This window comes from Salvia hispanica, chromosome 1, assembly GCF_029641045.1.
Source record: "Salvia hispanica isolate PSC_SH4W2 chromosome 1, Shi_PSC_v1, whole genome shotgun sequence".
NCBI lineage: Eukaryota > Viridiplantae > Streptophyta > Magnoliopsida > Lamiales > Lamiaceae > Salvia > Salvia hispanica.
Genome location: NC_142692.1, coordinates 15814176 through 15835785, shown reverse-complemented (window position 1 = coordinate 15835785; position 21610 = coordinate 15814176). Strand labels below are relative to the sequence as shown.

The following is a 21610-nucleotide window of genomic DNA, read 5'->3' as shown; positions in this document are numbered from 1 at the left end:
CCATATTCCGACTGAAGAACACCTCTGACCTTGATGCGGACTCCATAACTTCCAGGCTTTTTAATGAGGAACACGAGATGAGCATCCGGGAATGGTCCTTGAGGATGGGGCTGTTCACCAAGGCTGAGGATGATGAAGGAATATGGAACGAGAGGATGATCGGTGTGCCAAAGAATACGCCGGGATTCAGAGTACAAGCAGCATGGGAATTAATCACCCACTCCAAGGCAGGGACATTCAAGTCAAGCTACTCCAAGGCTTCTCACATCGAGGACAGAATCCTCCGTTTTGCTCAGACGTTTATCAGCTACAACTTAATGGGAACTGATAATTAAGCTCTTACAACTACCGACCTTTACTTCACTTGGTGCATGGCGAAGGGCGTTAAGGTACATATGGGTTATTGGCTGGCTCAAGCATGCCATCGAATGACCAGCAACCCTGCTCGACATATGTATACCTGCCACCTCCTAGGCGCCTACCTCCATCGGAACGTTGAAATGAAGATAGCCAAAGCCGCACCTTTAGTCGTAATGTGCGAGCCCCCTGAGGTTTTCACTGTTGAATACTTTTTCAATAAGGGGTTGCTTCAAGCGCACGGAAAATAAACCTTCTTCTACACGGTAGGAGAAAAGGTGAAGGCGAAGACATAGGAGGTTGCGGAGGCCATGCCGAGTGAAGAAGTTGAAGAGCTGCGGAAGGATGTTCAGGATGTGAGAAAAGAGATGCAGGTAATGAGGATGGAAATGGTGAAGGAACTTGGGGGGATTAAGAAAGAATTGAACGGAAGCCGGGAAGAGGTGAAGACCCTGAGGGGCAATATTGCAGATTTGGCGGTGAAGTATGCCAAAAAAAACGAGCGCATGACGGAGGCGGTGGACCTTGTAATGAAGATGATGAAATGGTTGCAAAAGACACTCCCCTTGACCCAGTCGAAGGTAACTCCTGGGTCCAGCAGTGAGGTCAAGCAACCCGTCCAGAGCAGCCCCTCCGTCCAGCGACCACCGCAACCGCTCAAGCAGATGGTCTCCCCACCCGTCCCCAAGCAAGTGTCAATCCCTACGAAATCAAAGTCTCTAATGAAGAAGCCAGTATCCGACCAGCCAGAACAGGAAGAAGAAGAGCCGGAGCAGCCGGCGAAAAAGAAAGTGAAGATGATCCGACCCGGAATCCCAACCCAGTCTGGCTCTCGAGGGAGCCAGCCCCAGAAGTGAATCACCCCCATGACCAAGTAACTTTTAATTTTTGCTTTCAGTTATCTGTCTTTGTTTTTTGTTGTCTATTTGTTAAATGCTATTTGTTTCTGTTTTCTCCCACTTAGCCCAATGCTTGGTCTAAGTGTGATAAGTTTATATTTTCTGTTTTGTTTCTGTTTTCTCCCACTTAGCCCAATGCTTGGTCTAAGTGTGAGAAGTTTATATTTTCTGTTTTGTTGTGTCTTCTCCCACTTAGCCAGTTGTTTGGTCTAAGTGTGAGAAGTTTTTAATTTCATAAACTGTTGTTGAGTGTTGCATTGATCTCCCTGTTTCCCCCCTTCACGACGATAGCTTGGGGACAAGCTTGAGTGAAGTGGGAGGGGGAGAGGAGTCAATGCATGTATTTGTCAGCATGATAAGAGTCTTTAGGTCTAGTTTTTGTTTGTGTCGCATGAGCCAGTGAATACAATACGGCATGATCTCCTTAGTGAAAGTAATTGAGAATAGGAGGTATTTCAACTTAGAAGCCTTTTCCTTTAATAAGCCAAGTCAATCTGAATGAAGTAAGAACGATAGAGGATGCATTTACTTACTTAGTTGTGAAGCCCCACTATAAAAGCGAGTTATAAGCCTTAAATAACTTTGAGCTAACACATATAAAGGGGCCGCCACTGAATGCTTAGGGAGAAGAGTCATGAAGGAGAAAAAAATAGGGGAATTGGGTTATGAAGGTATAAGCTGGACGAAGTCCAGGGTAAGGAGTTATAAGCTGTGACGAAGTCCAGAGGAGAGAAGAGGAAAATTGAGGAATAAGCTGGACGAAGTCCAGAGAGAAAAAAAAGAAAAAAGAAAAAAGGAAAAAAGGAAAAAAATGAAAATATAAAAAAAAGGAGGTATAAGCTGGACGAAGTCCAGGGGGAAGGTGTCTAAGGGCAGGAACAATAATAACCTGACCCGGGAAAAGAGGAGAAAACTCTCATAACCCGACGCTTCAGTGGTATGGCAATACCTAAAGAGAGAATCGATCCTAACGTCCCTGGTGAGGAATGAGTGATCGAGTGAATCCAACAATTGGGTAAGTTAGAGGCTATCTTGACGAACTGACAAATTGGCTAGGTAGAGGAAGGGAAAGGGCCTATTTGGAGGAGTGCAGCCTGTTGGATTGACCTTAATCTTGTGGGGACGGTTGCCTAAAAGTTAAAGCTGGCTCATGCATATGTGTTTATGTGTTTTTCTTTAGGTGTTTTTGTTTCAAGTTGTACCTAGGTCTAGGACTCTGTCTAGAGTCTAAAGAGTCGGTCAGGGGATAACCTTGCTTTGAAATTCGCCTTATTCTTTTTCTTGTCTTTATATTTGAGGACAAGTATGGTTTAAGTGTGAGCAGTTTGATAAGGCTAATTTCATGCATCGGTTATATGGTGAAAAACACTATATTTTACCGGTCTAACACAGTTTTTAAGCCAGATGTGTGACAGAATCGCTAGATCCAGGAGAAGCTGGAGGAAACGGACTAGCGAAGGAATGAAGGAAAAGTGAGCAGAATTGAAGGAAAAGGAGGCTAGAAGAAGGGAGTCAATAGCTGAGAGCAACAAAGACTATCTATACCTCGCTGGGCCCCACTTCAACGCCTATAAATAAAGGAGCATGCAACACATAAGAAACAGACGATTTTCGCTCTTAGTTCACACACAACACACACACTTGGGAAATGAGAGTTCTGGGGTAGTCTTAGGTTCGAAGGGTCTCATCTTCCGGAAAGAAGTTAGTCGTAACACCGTCCGCGTGAAGGGCGAAGATACAATCTATTTACTTTCGGTTCTTTTGCACTTTATTTCATTCGAACTTCACTTTTGGAAGTTGATTTGGTTGTTGTTGTTACTGATTATCTATGCATTCATTTAGTTTCTGTTATATTGGTGTTATCTCGTGTTGATCTACGTTGATCCTGGTGTTTGAAGTTTTATTTCGGCAAGTTGCATGTTAATCTCTGTTTTTGTCACTTTGGTTCTTGATCTGGGGAATTTGGCTGTAGATCTGTGGTGTTGTTGTTGATCGGAGGTTGTTTGGTGATTTTGTAGTTATGGAATGTTTTTTGCCGGAGTTTGTGTCGGATGCTTGGATCCGGAGTGGATTTAGCATTCGAGGTTGGATCTGAACAGGGGATTCAAGTTGTGCATGGATTTTTGAGTTTTCTATTTCCTTTCTGTTTTACTTCGTCTAGTAGCCGTAGATCTGTTTAGTTCCTAATTGTTCTTCGCTAAATTGTTTAATTCCAATCTGCTCGTTTTCCGATTACGGTTCACGCCTGTTTCTGCTGAGTTTTGATGCAATTTGATTTAAAGAAGATGATGTCGCTGTTAGTTAGTACTTTAGTTAGTTGTTTTCCCAGCTTTTCGTCCGTACTCTGTTTTTTTTTCAGCCATGGTCCCCACCGTCAGTTTATTTCCCATGTCTAGGTAATTTAGAATAGTTTCTTAGATCTAGTGTTTATCTCGATTTCAATTTACATGCATGATTTATGTTCTACCTAGATCTAGCTGTTAGCGTAGCAGATTTCAATTCCAAGTTTAGTCTAATTTCCTCAACCCAAAAAATGCGTGGCAGCAGCCAACCCAAAAACAATTTCCAAATCCTTGAGCATGTTCATTACGCATCCATCTCTGTGGGATCGATCCCTACTTCCCTGTGCTAAGTTTTAGTATAAGTGGTTGAGGGTTTTTTGAAGAAGTATTCTGTGTGTCCGACGACCGTGATTTTCCAACGACCAGTGAGCTCCTAGACCCTGTGATCTAGTGGATTTGCTGGACCTAGGAAACTTGTTATTCTTTTCTGTACACACAGTCTAAACATTTACCGATCTTCATGTGGTTAAACATATCTACCCAATCAAGAAGAACGTTAGCAGTCTTGAAATCTCGGTGTATGATAGGTATATCTTGTTCATGCAAGTAGCTAAGCCCTCTGGCAATATCTATAGCGATCTTGATTCTCCTCGACCAAGGTAATGATTGGTATTGACCTATGGAGTAACAAATCACACAAGGTATGAAATATAACAAAAGAACATGCTATGACTTTTCATCCAAAAAGAAAATTTACTTGCGAATAAGTGGTCCGACAAGCGCCCATTGGGCATGAACTCGTACATCAACATCATGTTGTATTCCTACGTACAGTACCCAACGAGGCTGACCAAGCTTGGATGACAAAGTTGCACCAAATTATCAGTTTTCTTCTGCATACATAGTTCATGATTAGCAAAACACAATCCCAAAATTTTACTTCAGAAAAAATAATCTTTGGAAACACAAACCTACCAGCCAATCCTGATGCCTTTCCATGAAATTGGACCATTTTTTAACTGTAACAGCCATTCCAGAGCCAGGCTTCGAGGCGATGAGGGCATGCTCATTGATCCATGCTCTAAAAGCTTGACACATGAATCCTTCCCCTATGACGGTGTCTAATTGAAAGTTTTCCGTCGCTTTTATAATCTCTTTCAACTTTATAGGCCGTGCAACGGGGTATGCTGCGATATCATCAGTAAGTATATGGATATCACATAAACACGGTGCACAATATAAGTATATAAACTTAATTCAACTGATGCAAAGGTATTGGCGAATGGATGGTGCAGATGATATAGTTGAGAAGCCAACTTCAAGTTTAAGATTAGTACAAATCTATTCGCACCCTTTTGTGTAAAAGCAAACTTAATTCATCTTTAAATTGTTGTAATAAAGTAACAGGCTTTCAATTTGTAGTAAATTTTTCCGTCCTACGTATTTGCCGAATTTGGAGGTGTGATTCGGGCACTTTTATCCTAAATATTTGCATGAGATCTTCAGATTGAATCCTTAATCTAAGACTATCTCCAATGGTACACTAAAATCTAAAATAAGATAGACAATTAGCATCAATAATCTAAGACTATCTCCAATGGTATACTAAAATCTAAAATAAGATAGACAATTAGCATCAATGGTACTTTAAAATCAATCCCGTTTTAGATTTTTGAGTAAAAATGAGTACCTATTTTTAGGTTTACAATAAAACAAAGCTAAAATCTTTTTCAAATTTTGTAAGTGAAAAAGGCCTAATTTAGAGAATATTCTTTTAAATTTGAGTTTGCTGTAAATGATTGGAGTAAAATTATATTTGATGTAACATTTACGCTAGAATAAGTTTTGAGTATAGTGTAATTGGTGGGAGATGCTGTAACATCGTTAAAATTGCATTTAATTCACAAAAATGCTAAAATGTTACTCCATCCGTCCCTGAAAATTTGTCACATATTTCCTTTTTCGTCTGTCCCTAAAAATTTGTCACCTTGGACTTTTACCATTTTTGGTAGTGGACCCTACATTTCACTAACTCTTTTACACTCACATTTTATTACTTAGATGACATATTCCTTAGCCGGCACGAGATTTTAGGAGTAATTGGTTAATGTGTGTAATTCGAGAGAGAAAAATTGGGTGAAAGTATTAAAATAGAAAGAGAAAGAAACATGAATATTTTAATAGGGGTGAGAAAAAGTGGTTGAGTGTATTAATTAGAGAGAGAAATTTTCCAAAAAAGGAAATGTGTCATCTTGATTGAGACAAACTAAAAAGGAAAACGTGTCATCTTAAGCGGGACGAAGGGAGTATAAAACTAATATATAAGAGTAGGACCCATGTGCCATGAACTTTTTCAACTCACTTTCTATTACATTTCTTAAAATCCGTGCCCGATCAAATGGTGACGAATTATTAGGGACGGAGGGAGTAGGATTTAAGAGCGTCTCCGGTAGCGCCCTTCCCACTAGGACTTCCCACAAAAACCTCATGTCACGTCATCACTAGGACTTCTCATTCCACTGCTATATCACTAGGACTTCCCCTGCACTAGGACTTCCCACTAGGACTTCCTGCAATAAAATTAAATTCACAATTGAAATTAAAATTTACGGAATTAAAATTCGACACGAATACGAACGGGGAAATGCGAATATTTCATTAAAAAACAAACATACATCATAAAAGAAAAAAAAAATTACATAGTAGATAAAAAAAACAACCACATCAATGTCTACCCCTCCGCGTCCAAACCTCTTCGATGATATCCTCCTGAAGTCGAATATGGGCTTCTCTTTGCCGCATGTCGGCAAATGCGCGCAACCGCTCAACCTCTCCATGAGGTACCCCCATGTTCACATCCGCGCTGGCCACGCCGTGGCTTGGACCGGCACCCGTATCATCTTCGTTGGTCCACTGAGTCAGTTCGTCCCCTTCACTTTCGACAATCATGTTGTGCAAACTGATACATACGTACATGATGTCGCAGATGTTGGGAATATACCACTGCCGTGCCGGACCCTTCACCATTCCCCATCGACTCTGGAGCACACCAAATGCGGGCTCAACATTCTTGCGCGCTGCCTCCTGATGGCTCGCAAAGTAGGACTTCTTTGGTCCGACTGCATGCTTGATCGTCTTCACAAAGACGGGCGAGTTTGGGTATATCCCATCCGCCAAATAGTATCTCATATTGTGCTAGTTGCCGTTGGCAACGAATCTGATGGCAGGACCAACGCCATTGCACTGATCGTTGAACAGGGGCGACAACTAGAGGACGTTGAGATCGTTGTTCGATCCGGCGACTCCAAAATAAGCATGTCATATCCACAGCCAGTAGTCAGCTACAGCTTCAAGGATCATCGTGGTATGCTTGGCTTTGAAGCCGGAAGTGTGTATCCCCTTCCAGGCGACGGGGCAGTTCCTCCACTCCTAATGCATACAATCTATGCTGCCCAACATCCCAAGGAACCCATGCACCGACCCGTGCATATTTATCAGCCACTGGCAGTCTTTGGGGCTCGGACGCCGAAGATACTGATCCCCGAATATCGATCTAACGCTAGCGCAAAAATTCAGCAGATACTCGACGGCTGAAGACTCGCCAATGTGGAGGTATGACTCAACTTATTTTTAACACAAGTATACCCGCAAGTGTACGGGGCTAATGTAGCAAATAGTAAGCAAAGAGTATCGTATCCACAGAGACAATCAGTGTCAACCTAATTACCACGAACCAACCTCAACTACTATCTAGATGAATCGGTAAGTTTGGGTTTTCTAAATCTACTTAAAAGAAAAGTAAAAATAATTAAAAACAACTAGAGAACTAAAAGCAAATAAGAGAAAGCGGATGTAGATCAAGGATGAGAAGGGTAGAATCCTACGAGATCGATAACAACTATCCTATGCTCAACTAACTTCCTAACTATGCCAACAAAGGGTCTCAAGGGTTATTAAGCTATCACTAAGGTAAAACTGTATCTTTTCTCAAAGCATATAATTTGTAGATTGCTACCTAGAACCGAAGTCTCCTTCCTAGAACTAAGGCAACAATTCCTAATAGCTCCTAAGATACTTAGCTTCATTCAAAGGCTCAAATCTCTCGATTATATTGGCAAAGACGTCAATTTCTTCTCTTTCAAATTAAACTACTCACTTCTCAGTTATTGTAGTAAAATCCACATGCATTTATAAGGTGATCAGTCAAATAAATGTATAAGCACAGAAGAAATCAAAATAACCAAATGAGCCAAGGCATAGAAAAAGGAAATCAATCAAACCTAAGAATTATTGTATCTCCCCCGTAGAACTCTACGAAGGTTTTAGCTACTCATGTTCAACACACAAAAGTCAAAGAAAAATTCAAAGAATTATTCAAAAATATTGTTTAAACAAGAATAAAACTAAAAGTAGAAACTCCTAGAATTGGATTCGGCGGATTGGAGGTCTCGTCTTCAATCTTGCGATGAACACTCGTCCTCTGCTCGTTCTTCTCTTTTTCCTAGGTGAAAAAGTAGTATTTTTGGGGTTGAAGGCGTGTAGAATGTTGTAGGAGGCGTCCCATGCACATTAGGTTAAATAGGGCTCGAAATTTCCTTGTTTGGATCTGTCGGCCGAACCTGGCGGGTCGCCAGGTTCGTTGTACGGTGAAGCTGGCGAGTCGCCAGCTGCTCTCGGCAATTCTGGGCGAAGGACCTGGCGAGTGGCCAGGTTGGTACTGATGCGAAGCTAGCGGTTCGCCAGCCTCGTGCTGCAATTTCGTCCTTTTTCCACCTTTCGCCATTTAAGCTCATTTTCGACCCTTTTTCTACACATTCTTCACAAAATGGTCAAAATACCAATAACATAGAGAAGTAGCTATAAACCATGTCTCAAAATACACAATATACGATCAAATTCAAGTAAAACTACCCTCTAAAATCATGTAAAATCCAAGTGAATCAAGGTACTCGTCGAACATGTCGGCCGAGCCTCCGTACGCCAGTTGCCTGATTGCGGCAGTGCACTTCTGTAAGGGCGTGTGTCCGGGTTTGCCAGACGCATCCTCCCTGATCCTGAAAAACTCGTATCTTCTCTCTAAAGCACCCACGGTATGCATAAACAGCGGACGATGCATCCTAAAACGTCGCCGGAATAAGACATCCCCAAAACGCGGCTGCGGAGTCCTCATACAACCGAATATGTGCAGCAATGTGGTCCCGGGGTACATATCGGCCGAGGTACCGCTGCCTGCTGCCTCTGCCGGAGCAATCGATCAATCGCCTCTTCCACAACGAGATCTAATTCATTATCACTATCACTATCACTATCACTAGCGCCTCCGCCACTACCACCCCCACGACTACTCGCCATTCTAGATATACTTGAAAATAGAGTTTAGAGAGAGAAACTTGTCAACACAAGTGGTGTGAATGAAATGAAGTTCAACGAGCCCTATTTATAGAATTTTTTTTTTAAAAAAATAATTTAAAACTTGGACGTCCGACCGGGACGTCGGACTGTCCCCACAGTGGCACACGTCCGCCCGCCCGTGGGTCGGACGTCCGAGCCCATCTGACGGGCATATGGGACGGGCGTGTCCGCCCTTCGTTGCCACTGCGGCGGACATCCGGTCGGACGTCCTACCGCGACGTCCGCCATTGGAGATGCTCTAATCTGCTATAAAACTCTACCTAACTTTTTCCCAATTCAAAGAATAAAATGAAAAGCGAAAGAATGCACATGGCCAGAAAATTAACAAGAATTTGAAGACGGAAATTGAATCTTATTTTGAGAGATTAGAAAAAAGTATACCAATGGAGCGAGGAGTCAGAAGTGTAATCGGAGCTGAAGTTGTTTGCGAAGGGCAAGTCGCCGGAGCTCCTCCATGTCGAGAACTGCACCGACCAATTTCTCCCATAAATCATAAACCATTGACATTTTGCCTCGATCATTCTAAAATGAGGCAGCGAGTTCAAGAAAATATGAAGTAGGAGTATATCTTGGGCCACTTCATCAGTCAACATTTTCGTCTACGGAAAACAAGTACTCCCGCCCGTCCCTCATAATTTGTCACCATTTGACCCAACACGGGTTTCAAGAAATTTAATAGAAAATGGGTTGAAAACATTAGTGGCATGTGGGTCCTACTTTTATATATTAGTTTTATAATAAAATGTGAGTGGGAATGAGTTAGTGGAATATGAGATCTACTAAAAAAATGATAAAAGTAAAAGGTAACAAAATTTTAGGGACGGACAAAAAAAGAAATATGTAACAAATTTTCAGGGACGGATGGAGTAATTCACATGTTTCTTCAAAATTAGTCTTCCTCCATGACTATTTCTTCAAAAAAATCTTCATGGTATTTTAATTATATACGGATGTACACAAAATATTTTCTTGTGATTTCGACGTCAGATAATTGATTTTATACTTAAAAGAGTGTTTTTATCATTTTATTTATAAATTTATGTGATTACAACACAAAATCAATGCTTAGTCTAATGATAAACATGCTTCCGAAAATCCGATAGGTGGTGGGGTCCATCCTCATACCCAATAAATAATAATAATAATAATAATTATTATTATTATTATTATTATTATTATTATTATTTTCTCATTTTATTTTATTCATTTTTCTTTTAGGAGTAGCATATTTATACTTTGTTATAATGTGATTTTAATTTCAATATTAATTTGAAATCTTAACTAAAATTAATTTGTATATGAATTTTTGTTTTTAATAAACATCATTCTTTAATTGAATTTAAAAAAATTAATTAAATTTTATAATAAATAAATTAAAATAGAAAATGGAAACAAATGATATTGCAAAAACTATGAATAGTTAAGATAAGAGATGATTAAGAGATGGAGGGTTGTGTGTGTTGTCTCTTGATTAATATATAGAGTAAAAAATAGTGTATGGCCATGAATAATGAAGAGAAGATATGGATAAGAGATAGTTGTTGATGGCTTATGTACTCTCTATCCCAATTTAGTTGAGTCGTACCTAAGTTTAATCATTTTCCTTTATCACAAAAATAAAACATCTAATTACTACTCTATTTTATTTTATTTTCATATAGTACTCCACTAACTTTTTCAACTCACTTTCCATTATATTTCTTAAAACTCGTGTCGGGTCAAAGTGAGACAAATTTTGGTGGACGGAGGTAGTAATTCATTTAGTTCAAACACCACTACCTCCATGGGGCCCACCTCACCGATCCATTCTTTCACACACAAATATATAAGTAGTATTAATATATTTATACGAGTGAACTACAAAAATGGTCTATGAATTATGAGTTTATCTCGCCTATAGTCTCACAAACTTAAAAAAATATCGTCAGACATCCTTGGACTAAGAGTTTATCTCAAATTTGGTACTTTTGCCATTTTCTGATACCAAAATACCCTTTTGAGTATTTGGGCAATTTAGTCTTTTTACACTCTTAACATTTTAATTTTGATAGTATTATTTCAGTGATGTATTAAATTTGATATTATTTAAAAATTATCATTCTTCTTCCCTTTTGTCATCCTTCACTTTGTTTCTTTATTACAATATTAGATTTAATTTTATAAAATTGAATTTTAAATTTTAATAAATTTTAAAATTTAAATTTTAAATATCAATAAATTTTTTTTAATAAAAACTATTAATTCATGGAAACTATAAATATTGATTAAACCTATTAATTTTTGTTATATAATAAAAGAGTGTACTACAAAAATGGTCCCTGGACTATGAGTTTATCTCGCTCATAGTCTCTGGACTTTAAAAATATTATCAGACATCCCTGGACTAAGCGTTTATCTCGAAAATGGTCCTTTTGGCTTTTTTTGAACCGAAAATGTCCTTTCGGGGTGCTGGGCAATTTGATCTTTTTACACTTTTAACTTTTTAAATTTGATATTATTTCAGTGATGTATTAAATCTGATATTATTTCAAAATTATCATTCTTCTTCCTTTTTGTCATCCTTCACTTTATTTCTTTATATAAATATTACTCCCCATGCCAGATTTATAGTCGCATTTAGGTTTTAAGGAATTAGTGGAGTGTGTAATTAATGAAGTGAGATGGTGGAATGTGTAATAAATGAAGTGAGATGATGAAGTGTGTAATAAATGAAGTGAGTTGGTTGAAGGTGAGTCCCTTTTTGACTTTTGGTTTATTTTAATGTAGATAATGACATTTTGATGTAATTTTGATGAACAATAGGGTAAAATTGTATGCCCAAATATGGAAAATTCTAAATGTGACTCTAAATGTGGGACGGACTTTTATGGAAAAATGTGACTATAACGGAGGGAGTAGATTTAATTTTACAAAATTAAAATTATAAATGTAGATTTTTAAATATCAATAAAATTTTTAATTAAAACTATTAATTTATGGACACTATAAATATTTATTAACACGAACAATGTTTGTTATTTAATATAATATTCAGCTGAATTGAAGAAGTACAAAAAAATAATATGAATCATGATGGAAAAATAAGAGCTATTCTACTTAGTATTCGTTCGGTTGTTATAATTGTTTGTGATTAAATATTATGAAGTTGAATAAAAATATGATATTAATAAAAAATTGAGGCTATTATTATTCTATTATACTCCATCCATTCCAAAACTACCATTTTTTTTTGTCATTTTTGTTTATCCCACAAAATTAGTTCATTTTTATATTTTTTGAAAACCTTTTTATAAAACATTATACTCCGTACTATAATAAGTTTGTGTCTCGCTATCCATTCTTTCCTACTCCCTCCGTCCCACAAAAGATGTCACACTTTCCTTTTTAATTTGTCCAACAAAAGATGTCACATTTCCATTTTTGGAAAAAGTTATCTCTCACATTAATATAAAAATTATATTTTCTATCTCCATCTAAAACACAAAACAAAACTTCCTAAAATCCCGTGCCATCCCACAAGCGTGACATCTTTTGTGGGCCGGAGGGAGTACTACTTACCCATTTGAAGTATTTATATAAGAGTATTTTTGTTAATTTTCTAAGTGATATTGATTGTTTTCAAATAAATAAATGAAAATTATATAGTCTTACATCAGATGCATATCTATTTACGATTAAAACTATTATATATTGGTTAAAATTAAATTGGCGTCGGCATATATTATTGATTAAATATTAGACATTATCAAATATTGATTAAAACTATTAATTTTTGTTATTTAATAATTTTAATAATTAACAAAAATTATTGATATTTAAAAATCTAAATCTAATATTGAAATATAGAAACAAAGTGGATGATGCCAAAAGGGAAGAAGAATTATAATTTTGAAATAATATCAGATTTAGTACATCGTAGAAATAATATCAGATTTTAAAAGTTAAAAGTGTAAAAAGACCAAATTGTCCAACACCCCAAAAGGGCATTTTCGGTTAAAAAAAAGCCAAAAGGGCCATTTTTGAGATAAACTCTTAGCCCAGGGATGTCTTGCGATATTTTTAAAGTCCAGGAACTATGAGCAAGATAAACTCATAGTCCAGGGACCTTTTTTGTAGTTCACTCTATATAATATAATATTCAGCTAAATTGAAGAAGTACAGAAAAATAATATTAATCATGATGGAAAAATAAGAATTATTCTATTTAGCCTTCATTCGGTTGTTATAATTACTTGTAATTAAATATTATGAAGTTGACTAAAAAATTGATACTAATAAAACTTTTATATAGGAGTATTTTTGTTGAAATTTTCTAGTTAATTTTGATTGTTTTCAAATTAATAAAAAAAATTATATTAGTCTTACATTAGATGCATATTTATTTCAAAATAAATCATGTTATATGATCTATTAATGATTAAAACTATTAAATATTGATTAAAACTAAGGTGTCGTCATGCCTTATTGATTAAAACTATTAATTTTTGTTATTTAATAATTTTAATAATTTTAATAATTAATTGAATTTATTGATATTTAAAAATCAAAATTTAAAATTTAATTTTATAAAATTAAATCTAATATTGAAATAAAGAAACAAAGTGAAGGATGACAAAAAGGAAGAAGAATGATAATTTTAAAATAATATCAGATTTAATACACCACTGAAATAATATCATATTTAAAATGTTAAAAGTGTAAAAAGTCTAAATTGCCCAAATGCTCAAAAGGGTATTTTCGTATCAAAAAATGGCAAAATGACCAAATTTGAGATAAACCATTAGTCCAGGGATGTCTGACGATATTTTTAAAGTCCAGAGACTATAGGCGAGATAAACCAATAGTCCAGGGACCATTTTTGTAGTCCACTCTATTTATAAAGCTGATTCAAACATATTTAGTCATTAATTAAAAATAAATTTGCATTATTATTATTTACAGCAAAATTTTAGTCATCAGTTATTAACAATGAATTTGCATTATTAATATTTATAGCAGGAGCGAAATATTATATTTATATAAATATTTATATAAAATTGATTCAATTTGTTGTTATAAATTACTAAAAATGAATTAGTAGTATTAATCATAGTTATAGCCTTATAGGAATGGGTGTAATTGTGAAAAACTAAATATATTGGGTGTAATTGTGATAAAACTAAATACTGTCGTAATATGTAAAATTATTTAATCATAAAGAAATCATTATTATAAAGAAATTTTCTTCACCGAGAAAATCGATATTTGATATACCCCAATCAAAATCAGCTTTATTGAAATCAACTTAAATATTATTACTAGAAATATTGTTAATGTAAATTCTTTTTAACAATTAATCAAAAAAATATTAGATTGGCTTTACTTGTTGGAGAGAATGGATAGTGCTGTTGAGGGGTAATTATGTGGAGGAGACTTATTGCGTTTCATTTGTTATATTAAGATCGAATTCGAAGCTGCAAATACGACTCTTATAAATTTATAATTTTGTTGGTTTTAATCTTCCAACACCAAAGAGTATTTGTTTAGCTGAAATTAAAAAAGAAAAGAGCAGTCCCTAAAAAAATAAAAAGAAGCGAGCAGTCCCTGAAAAAAAGAGAAAAATAGAAAAAGAAATGGACCGTTTGGATCGGGAGATTTGAACCCGACGTGAATCGAACACGCAACCTTCTGATCTGGAGTCAGACGCGCTACCATTGCGCCACGGATCCCATTGTGTAAACTAAAGCATAACAACTTTTAAATACGATAAAGATGACCAGTATTGAATAAAAATCTGTTTATGTTCCACATTTCAAGGTTTTTATCCAAAGGTCATGAACTTTTTTCTTTTTGTAATTTATTTAGGTAATAAAACATTTTTAAAAAAAAATTCTCATCAAATGTTCGAGAGACATTAATAGAAGTTGGATATTTTTTTCGAGTCCGACATCTATTTGTGAGAAATCGATACCAGTTTTGTAGTTCTACTATTAATATTTTTTTTCTATTTAGTTTCATTAAAAGATTTATTAGGTAAGGGTTTCCTCGCACTTATACTCAACCAAAAGAGAAGGCTGCTACTTTATTAACCAAACAAAAGTACTTTATAATTAGTTTATTAACTATCCTAACAACCCAAAAACCAAACAAAATATTTAGTTTCTTAACAAAAACTACCAGCCAGCACCAACTCTACTCTAAATGATATATATAAGTAGTGTACCAACTACAAAAATGTTTATTACTATAAACAACTAGGTCACAACATTGAAGAACTCATATAAAATATTATAAGTAGTATAACTCATATAAAATATTGTGTCACCTTTATTTCATATTAATACAAAAATTTTAAAGTTTACATAAATCACACAGAAAATTTCATATATAAATTTCATAAATCACACAGAAAAACTACCAGCCAGCACCAACTCTACTCTAAATGATATATATAAGTAGTGTACCAACTACAAAAATGTTTATTACTATAAACAACTAGGTCACAACATTGAAGAACTCATATAAAATATTATAAGTAGTATAACTCATATAAAATATTGTGTCACCTTTATTTCATATTAATACAAAAATTTTAAAGTTTACATAAATCACACAGAAAATTTCATATATAAATTTCATAAATCACACAGAAAAACTACCAGCCAGCACCAACTCTACTCTAAATGATATATATAAGTAGTGTACCAACTACAAAAATGTTTATTACTATAAACAACTAGGTCACAACATTGAAGAACTCATATAAAATATTATAAGTAGTATAACTCATATAAAATATTGTGTCACCTTTATTTCATATTAATACAAAAATTTTAAAGTTTACATAAATCACACAGAAAATTTCATTGTGTTTCAATTTAGTACATTCCGTTATACGTGTTTAAATGACGTTAGCTTTTTATTTACGTGACGCACAAACCATAAAACAATTATGGAATTTTTTTGTACTAATATGAAATAATGATGAAGCATTTTGTACTTTATATAAGTAAAAATTTAAAACCGTTTAAACACATATAAGGAATGTACTAAACTGAAATACGAATGAAACTTTTGTAAAGTTTATGTAAACTTCAAATTTTTTGTATTAATACGAAATGAATGTGAAACATTACGTATGAGTTACGTACGTGAGTAATGATAAACAACCAAATTTTGTACAACCAAAACAAGATTGTATTAGTAATTTTGATGTGTTAATTAAATATTAAAATAATAAATATAGTTAGTTAACAAATTAAAAACAATTTATTAGTCTTTGGCCTTATTTTTAATTTTTAATTTTTATATTTAAATTATTTCTCTATTATTTTTTAAATTTGAATTAAAGTATACATTAATTACATTTTATGGTTCAAAAAAATTTAAAAAGTTATACACAAATACCATAATATTATGCACGTTCCCTATACTATATATATGTCTATACTTTTTAATTAAATATATAAATAAATTAATTTTTTTTTCTCAAATAAATTAATTTTTGGTTGTACAAAATTTGATTGCATAGACTTATTGCATATATATATATATATCCCTAACACACAAGTTGAGATTTTCCTTTCTTCCGCGCACGTGTTTTACTTCTTTGCTGCTGTAATCATTAGCAGGAAGAAGTCGAGTAACCAAGGATCTTGTCTCATTTTATCGTCACTGATTTCCTTTTAATCATCATACTTTAGATATTTTATGTTTAGATTAAAATCACATGTTCAATGGACTATAACAATAAAAGTACGAGGATTTTAATATGCATGATTAGGCATGTTGGTCCGTTTTGGTGGAGAGTGGAATACAGAAGAGTCCAAGCTTTGCTTTCGATTCAAATCCAAATATTTTGCTTCTTTTCATAATATTTATAATTTGTTTTGTTTTTTCTTCTTTTATTTTTTTAAACATTTTTTTCTTACTTTCTATGTCTTAGGAGTATATTTTATTGAAAAGTGGAAAAAAAAAAACAATTATAACAACGTATCTCACATCCAAGGGGCGGACCTACATGAAGGTAACAAGGTGCTCAAGAGCATCGGCAGCACTGAGACGAGCTCGCACGCATCAGCCCCACGTGGCTACGACGATCAAGTGAAATCGTTACGAGGTCGGCTACAACGATCTTCCAACACATTCACGCAAAGAGATAATTGAAATTAATAAACTTTAGAAAACATTGCTCCTTATAATATTTTGTAAGTCTGTTCCTGCTCACATTCATGTAAAGAGATATATAAAACTAGTACATAAGTCCGATAAGCTATTGCTCCTTCATCAATTGATTTTAGGATGAAATACTATTAATTTCTATTATCCCAAATCTCCATCCAAAGAGTTATTCCTCCTATCATCAATTGGTTTAATGCTGCCAGGCAACTGCGCCCTCCGCCACTCTCGTCCTTGCCACTGTCTAGCTCATGCACGGAGTACACGAAAGTATATTTGTCTTGAGATTAATTAGGTTTCTCAAGCTTCCTATCTATTACTTGCTTCAGTAACCTAATATACATATTTTATTTATCAAGATTCTCTCTCTCCACCTAAAAATCACTTGCTTTGTACTACCACTGATTTTTATTTGTTGGGATGTCACCATTCTCAATTAGACAATAGCATAATTAATTTGATTTAACTAGAAACATATGTGCACGTGACATGAAATATAAATGATTTTCATGTATATGTTTAAAAAAGAACAGTAATCCTCTAAAATAGAAATACGAATTCAAAATCCATCAATACTAGCTAGTAGTCCCTCCGTCCCTCTGGCTACGTCATATTACTTTTTATAGCTACGTCATATTCCTTTTTGGATTATCCCATTTGAGTCACTTATCTTATTTTATTTTCTATCCGTCCGATTTCTACCTGTTTCTTTTCTACTATACACTCCTTTTGCTTAACTTAAAACATTTTTTCTTAAATTCGTGTCGAAAAGAAACGCGTCTACTACATGGAGATCGGGGAGTACCTTTATTGATCAAATCCAATCAACCATATCCACCTCACCCAACTAAACATCAATAAATTAAATTACCAATTCAAACTTATACAAACGATGCTATATTGTTGTGGTACCTAATTCTAATCAAACCAATCATATAGTATTAGTACCTTCTTAACTTCCACAAAAACACATAAAAAAACAAATACATATTATACCACATCAAAAGCCCTAAAACCGAACATCAGAGTAAACCACATAAATCTTGTACTCAAGCACCGCATAATTCTTCGCCACATCGAAAGAATACGTGCTCGTGGTCGCATACCCACGCGCCAGCCGGAAAACGCCGGTCCCGCCAATCACCGGCAGCTCACGCGCCGGCAGGAGCACCTCGTTCCTCCCGGCGACGCTGACGGTGCTCCCGTTGTACTTCCCCGACGCGAAGACGAAGTTCAGGTTGACCGCGACAGCGTTGACCATCAAGTCGGCCGACACGGTGAGCCCCTGCACTCTCCCCACGGCGGCCGAGTTGATGTCCGCCCCCACCGTCACGAGGTCGTCCACCACACGCACGCTCCCAAACCCTGTGGGTGACGTGGCTGTGATGGACGCGTTCGCGACAGTGAAGACTGTCGCGTTGGGCCCACCAGCGCGGAAATCGTGCACGAACACGTGCAGCCTAGCGACCTTTTCGATGCCTAGATTTCTTGCGTTTGCATAATTTGGTGTGGAAATTAATAGGGAGAAAATGATCAACAATAAAGTTCTAGTTATTTTCACCATATTGCAAGGTTTTTTTTGCTTATTGAGTAATGTATAACTTTTTTGGATTGATTAGTATTTATAGGGAGAGATTTTGAAAGAGTTACTACTTTATAGGATTAGGTAAGTCGGTTAATTTTATATAACGAATTTATTAAAGTAACTTCTAGTATTTGCAAGCGCGTGATAATGCAAATTAGTAGAAATAATCAAAATTTGACCGTCTCAGCACAAACATTGATTTGTTATTAAATTGCCATATGTATGTAAAAAAATGTTTATTTTAATACACATGTGGCTTACGGTGGATTAATTTTAATGAAATAGAAACAGTATATTCTCTGGTATTTTCCCCATCCTCAAGAGAGTTGGAAATTAAAGTGAACTTTTTTTCTTTTCTACTGTGAAATGTATAATTTTTATGATATATGAAATGATTATAAGGATTCAAATCTTATATGATTATCATCAGATTCTGGATAGATGATCAGCACTAGAGACCATAAAATTATATTCATATCCAATCGACTTATTTAATAAATAAAGGGTTCATTATATTTATATCCACTTGAGTTGTTTAATGAATAAAGAATTTTAGGTAACGTTTCTCCATATCTGTTGCTTGTCGTCGGTGTTCTTGCAAATAATAAGCTTCTACGCCATCACAAAATACTGTCACTTTTATAATCAATTAATAATATTATTAACTAGTTTTTACCACCTCAAGAATAATACTAGTATTATTAACTAGAAGTACTAAGCAGTATTACCATATCAAACCTAACAACTCAATTCTTAATTAATTAAACTAGGTCTATCCACCTCGCTTCAATTTCGCACGACGCCGCCGAGCAGGTGAATTTGTTTTTGAATTCTAGTCAAACAAAATTTATTGGTTGCTTTAAAAAGATTTTCCTTTAGTCTTGAAAGCATTAAAAATATTTTCCTTTTTAACATTTAAGATTTGTACGGGTTCACTACAAAAAGAACTTATCTTATAATAGTAAGACAAAATTAGAGACACGATTACTTGTGATAAATTTTGAAAAATAGCCAAAATTGAGGGTGCAAAGAAAATCACCCTTTAGTTGGTGACATAATTGTTCACTACACATTAATCTTCCATTTTTCTAGGAAGTTTCCATTTTAAGTCCCTTAATTTTAGTTGATACACCAAGATTGAAGACCTTTTTTAAAGTGTATATGGTGTATTTAGAAACACAAATTAGGTTCTTAATTGACCAATTAATATCGTTCTCGAACATTCTTTTTTTAGTGATCAACCTGAAGTTGGTTGCAATAAGAATGTCTAACTCCCTAGTTGAATTCAAGTTTACTGTTAATGGCTTGAATAGTAGCCCTAAAACTTTGTCCCTCTAATATCAAATGTCTAACTCCCTAAGAACTCAGGATCATAGCCCTCATACAAAATCTCAGCTCGATCTCGAATTCTATTGATTAAGATGTTATCCGTTCTTATTACTAACTTAGTTATTTGGTTGTTCAATTAATCTAGCTATGTCTACAATAATTCAAGAGGTAATTAATAAATTAAATTCTTAAAAGTCCGAGAACAAACAAGTTGCAAGAGCAAGACATTGACAATTAAAGACTAAGTTAAACTCAAACAATGACATCGTCACCAAGAATCCCACAGTAAGGGTTTTGCTACTCATAGTGTTCAAAGATCTAAATGAAGACATGGTTGAAAACAGAAAATATTGAAATAACTATGCTAGATACTCCCTAGAGTGAGTTGACCGGAATGGATGTCCGTCTTTGAGCTCGGATCAGTCTCTTGCCTTATTTATCTCCTCTTAAAGTTCTAGGTTGAAAATGGGTGTGAATGGGGACTTAAAGTCTTCCTCAATTTGTGCCCTGCCTTGGGATCCATTTATACTTCAGCTAAAAAAAAGGAAAGAAATTTGTAACGGTTGCTCTCACTCGGTTTTGGTAGAATCTCGAATGAAACTCACTTGGTCCGAGTAAGGCTTCTGTAAAGGTGAAATAAGTTCCACTAGAGCCGAGTGGTGTTTGGTGTGAAATCCACTTTGACCGAGTGGACTCTCTGTATTGGCATCGGTCATTCCACTCTGACCGAGTGGGAATTAATGACTTTCACTCGGGTCGAGTGGAAGTCTTTGGATGAATTGTGCAGGCTTTGTTAAATGAGCAAAACTTTATCAACATAGATTCGATTGAGGCTTTCAAGATACCCACACGAAGCTCTTTCGGAGAAGAAAGGTCGACATCCTTTAGAGACTATTAGAAATCATGATTTTAGTCATGGTTTTCTTCAAAACTCAACAAACTCATGAAAATAACAAATTGATAGATGATTAGAAAACTAGTGTTAAAACCAAGTTAACCATGTTAACTCCTAAAACTATGCAAAATATGAGTTTATCAACTTCCCATAACTTAAACTCTTGTTTGTCCTCAAATAAGAAGAAGAAAATAAACTCGTGCACAGAGATTGGATTGTCATAATTGCTCCAGGAAATAAACAAATAAAATCAATGTTTTAATGATACAAAAAAACGCATAGACGATTAAACATCACTTCGAGTTACTATCTCGTATATCACTTTGTTGTCATGCTCTCACAAGTATGTAATGTGAATTTTCTTTTGTTTTTCTCGCTTTCAAAAGTATGAATATAATGTTTATGCACTCGAATCAAAGCAACATGCACGTGTTTACCATAAGCTTGCTCAAATCACATATCTCCTCAACCAACATATGGTTGTGAACTTAAGATCGGTAAGGTCTTTATATCGGATGACAACGTAGGTTTTTTGGAGGATAAGAAAATATAGACCAAGTGGTTTAAATTTCACACAAAGTAAGGCATCAATCCCACTTCATACTTAACTACTACACTACCAAAATATTGTTATAGTAGTAAGACTAGACTTTGTCTAGTTTCCTTTCATTCCTTTCATTTTCTGTCAATAACA

The 21610-nt window shown here is 35.1% G+C and overlaps 1 non-coding gene and 2 pseudogenes across 1 annotated transcript; all 3 read right to left on the bottom strand.

Annotated features, from left to right (window-relative positions):
- Positions 1-4015: 4015 nt before the first annotated feature.
- Positions 4016-9457, bottom strand: LOC125221158 (putative serine/threonine-protein kinase PBL10; annotated as a pseudogene).
- Positions 9458-14586: 5129 nt separating this feature from the next.
- On the bottom strand, positions 14587-14658 carry TRNAW-CCA (transfer RNA tryptophan (anticodon CCA)). The gene has a single exon. It is a non-coding gene; the product is annotated as a tRNA-Trp (tRNA).
- Positions 14659-17891: 3233 nt separating this feature from the next.
- On the bottom strand, positions 17892-18709 carry LOC125185358 (dirigent protein 22 pseudogene; annotated as a pseudogene).
- Between the last annotated feature and the right edge of the window lie 2901 nt (positions 18710-21610).